Here is a 4,618-nt window from a genome sequence, read left to right as displayed (position 1 = left end):
CAGCGACACAGTTTCAGTCTGTAACACTTCTCCCCCTTTAAGTGAAAACATAATGTAAACAAATACAACTATGCCACTCAGGTCCCCTTTGTAAACTCATGTACGTAAATATTTTCTGTCACGTTCTGTTTCTGTTACGGCCTTTTCCTAACTTACAGAAATGTGTCTTGCATAATATTTTTAAAACAATTTTAAACTACTAAATGTTTTGTGCTTTAATACCTTAACAATTAACATTTTGTCCTAGCTTTTGGACCGTTTAACATGTCAGTCTATCTGGAGGCTTGTGCTGCCTCTTAGATCTCCTCAGTCCCACTGTGGGACCAACAGGTCCTGTAGCAGGTTGTGTACTCCCAGCCAAGTTTGGAGTACAGACAGACTGGTCCACCTGTACAGTCTCACTTTGCACAGACAGTCCATCAGTTTGCTGTGGTGCTACTGGCACCTCAAAATCAGCCACAGAGCTGTCCACACTATCCTTGTGTGTAACACTCTGAGTCCTCTCCCCTTCAGCCCCACGGCGAGCACGCAGGTGATCCTGGTGCCTGCGGATCTGCCGTCCATCCAACAAGTCCACCGTGAAGGACACCGGTCCTGTCTGGCGGCTGATGAGTCCTGGCAGCCAGGGAGGACCCTGAGCAAAGTTCTTGACAAACACACAGTCCCCAGGCTTAAAAAGCCTCTCTTTAGCATGTTGGTCTCGGCCTCCCTTTCTGCTCTTCCTGCGAACGGACAACTGGTCCGACGTCTGGGTGGGGCAGATCCAGATGAGATTTGGGCTTCCTCCCCATTAACATTTCTGCTGGGGAGATGCCTGTGGTTGTGTGGGGAGTGATCCTACATTGGAACAAGAAGCGGGAAAGCTTAGTTTCCAGTGTATGCCCTGACATCTTTTGTAGACCATCTTTCAGGGTCTCAGTGGCTCGCTCTGCTAAGCCATTGGAGGCCGGATGATAAGGAGCCGTGCGGACATGTCGGATACCATTTTTCTCCATGAACTCCTGGAACAACTCACTGGTGAAAGTGGGACCGTTTGTCTGTCACAACAGTATCTGGCAACCCGTGAGTAGCAAAGATGCTCCTGAGCTTTTCTATGGTGACTGAGGCAGTAATGTTTGACATGATGTGTGCGTCCAGCCACTTAGAATGTGCATCAACCAGCACTAGGAACATGTGACCAATAAATGGACCAGCAAAATCCAGGTGGAGCCTCGACCACAGACGACCAGGCCATTCCCATGGGTGGAGCAGGGCAGGTGCTGGCATCTTGTGGTTACTTTGACATTGTGCACATGCCTTTACCTTTTCTTCTAGAGCACTGTCCATCCCCGGCCACCACACAAATGACCTGGCAAGGCTCTTCATCCGGGACACGCCAGGGTGGGCATCATGCAGCTCGTCCATCACCTGTGCCTGCCCTGGGGGTGGAACAATCACTCTGGATCCCCAGAGGAGACAGCCATCCTGGACGCTTAGCGCTACCTGACGCTTGAAATAGGGCTTAAACACCTCCTGCTCAACAGCTGCTGGCCAGCCCTGTATCACCCATCTCTTAACTTGAGACAACACTGGGTCTCTCTCAGTCCACATTTTGACTTGCTTTGATGTCACTGGAGTGTTAGACAGCCTGTCTAACATGTACACAGTCTCTGGGGGCAGGAAAGTTTGGTTTGGTGTGTCTGGAAGAGGGAGTCGGCTAAAGGCATCAGCATTGGCATTTTCGCTGCCCGCCTTGTACACTATTTTGTACTGATACGCTGAGAGGGTTAGCGCCCAGCGCTGTACTCTTGCTGAAGCCATGGGCGGGATGCCTTTTGACTCACTGAACAGACCCATAAGGGGCTTATGGTCTGTATAGATGGTAAAGGGACGACCATACATACCCCACAGCAAAAACCACAGCTAGTCCCTCTTTCTCTAACTGTGAGTACCCTTTTTCTGCTGAAGAGTGCGTGACACATATCCAATCGGCTTTTCAGAGTTGTCCTCCATCTGGTGCAAAAGGACCGCCCCCACACCATAGGGCGAAGCGTCACAGGACAGGATGACATCCCTGTCTGGATCAAAGTGCACCAGCAGTCGATCAGAGTGTAACAGTTCTTTTACCTGCTTGAATGCTGCCTCTTGTGCTTGCTGCCACTTCCATGAGCTGCCTTTATGCAGTAGCTGATAGAGGGGGGGCAGTACGGTGGAGAGGTCAGGTAAGAATTTGCCATAGTAGTTTACTAAGCCCAAGAACGACCTGAGTTCTGCCACATTCTTTGGACTTGGAGCCTCCTTTACTGCAGTCACCAGCTTGGAAAACGCATTTACTGCGCTTCAACCGCAGCCCGGCTTCTGCCATCCTCTTCAACACCTGGCCCAAGTTACTCAGATGCTCCTCCTCTGTTTTCCCGGTGACTAAAATGTCATCCAAGTAGACTGCCACATGGGGAATGTTTTGGAGCAGATTGTCCGTGGTGCGTTGAAAGATAGCCGGACTGGATGCAACGCCAAATACCAGGCGTTTATACTTGAATAACCCTTTGTGGGTGTTGATGGTGACATATTGTTTGGATTTCTCGTCCAACAGCAGCTGCTGGTACGCATGACTCATGTCCAGTTTTGTGAATGTCTTTCCACCTGCCAGAGTAGCAAACAGGTCCTCCACCCGTGGTAGAGGGTAGGAATCGAGCTGTGAGGACTGGTTTGCCGTCAGTTTATAGTCTCCACAGATGTGTACCTTACCATCATCTTTCAAAACTGGCACAATCGGGGCTGCTCAGTCTGAAAACTCAATAGGCTCAATGACACCTAGCTGCTGGAGCCTCTCCAGCTCTGCCTCCACCTTGGCTTTCATGGCATATGGCACTGGGCGAGGTCTGAAGAAACGTGGTTGTGCGTTGGGGTCTACACATAGTTTTACAGTTGTGCCATGGAGGGTGCCCAGGTCATCTTTAAAAACATCTGCGTACTTTCCTAGGATGTCTTCAATCACTCTCACATGCTTGATTTCCCCCCAGTTCAGGTGAACTTTCCGCAGGATGTCACGACCAAGCAAACTTGGCCCCTCTCCCTTGACCACGAACAGCCTCGCTGCAGCCTCCTGCCCTTGGTACACAATGTTAACTTCTATAGCTCCAAGAAGTGGAATACACTCACCCGTATATGTCCTCAGTCTGACATTAGTCCCTTTGAGTGCAGGCGCTTCCTCTGAGCCACAAGTTGAGGTAGGTAGCTTGACTTATCACTGATGCTGAGGCGCCTGTGTCCACCTCCATTTCCAGCTCCTCTCCATTTAACAGCAGTGTTGCACTGATGGGCTCATCACCTGTTCCTCAGCCTCCTCACTCTCCAGGTGATGTGTGTTCATATTGGGCATAGATTTCCCCCAATCCTTTCTCTGTTTATTCTTAGCAGCTCTGCACTTCTTTGCAATGTGCCCCTTTTTCTTACAGTTATGACATACAGTTACCACCTGTCAGAAAAACTCCTATCTTTCCCCGATAAGTGTGTGGCTGGGAATGTACAGAGTTTGGGCTGGCTTGCAGGCTCATCTATTGATGACAGGTCTAGCGGAGGTTGTGACAGGTCTTCTTGGGGAACGGCGTTTGTGCTAGGCTGCTGAACCCTGTCTCCTCCTGTAACACATAAAACACTATCATAAGTTACCTCTGCCTACTGCCAATATTATTTTTCCCTCCAGAAAATGTGCATACAGACAGACACTAACGTTAACGTTAGCCTAACCGTTAGCCTACTTGCCTTGCTGGTGTGAGGGGGTGGCTATGGGAGGACTTGATGGGGAGAGGACGGCCAAGCAAGATGGTAACCCGTTACTTGTAACCATGTTACCTTAAATGCCAGGAGTTTCCTCCTCCTGCTCCTCAGAGCGTTTCTTGCAGAAATTAAATGAAAACAAGCTGCTTTGTTTTGCTTTACATTTCAATTTAGCTAATAGCTAGCTATCGACTGTCTGTCTCATTCATGGATGTATTAAGAGAACGGTCTCATTGAGCTTGCTTGAAAAGCTTGCGCGCCAACGTCATTCATTTCATTGGATCACTTGCTGGTGACGATGCAGCCTGTGGGCAGGCTTAAGAGTCCACACGTGGGGTAGCAGCCGCTGATTGGCTGAGAAGCTCACTATAGGGTGGGTCAAAATGGGGCTCAGGCCCACCCGGGCCCAATGGTAGCGAAGATCTTGGTGCCATCCTAATCCAAGGAAATATGCGGGGCGAGGACTACTGGGAGTAAACTCCCCAGAGCTAGGTTAGTAACAAGAATTTCTGGGACAAGGATGCACACAAATGGAAACAAATGGAAAGAGAGAGGAGAGAGCAGCTCAGTGTGTTAAAGGAAGGAAGGAAGTCCCCCGGCAGTCTAGAACTATAACAGCATAACTAAGAGGGACAGTTTAAGGAGAGGAGCCTGGTCGGGCTAGAACTCTCCCCAATCGGATCGGATCCTACTTTTAGAGACTCTGGGAACCACAAGTAGCTCTGAATTCTGGATTCTAGAGCGTAGTGCTCTAGTAGGACAATAAGGTACTAAGAGCTCTTCTAGATATGATGGTGCTAGACCATTTAGAGCTTTGTAGGTCAGGAGAAGGATTTTAAATTCAATCCTGGATTTTACA

The 4,618-nt window shown here is 49.3% G+C and overlaps 1 pseudogene; it reads right to left on the bottom strand.

Annotated features, from left to right (window-relative positions):
- Positions 1 to 259: 259 nt before the first annotated feature.
- On the bottom strand, positions 260 to 3,829 carry LOC114550570 (uncharacterized protein K02A2.6-like; annotated as a pseudogene).
- Between the last annotated feature and the right edge of the window lie 789 nt (positions 3,830 to 4,618).

This window comes from Perca flavescens, chromosome 23 (assembly GCF_004354835.1).
Source record: "Perca flavescens isolate YP-PL-M2 chromosome 23, PFLA_1.0, whole genome shotgun sequence".
In the NCBI taxonomy this organism is placed as follows: Eukaryota; Metazoa; Chordata; class Actinopteri; order Perciformes; family Percidae; genus Perca; species Perca flavescens.
Note: the sequence above shows the minus strand (reverse complement) of the source record. Positions and strands in the feature narration are given on the sequence as shown.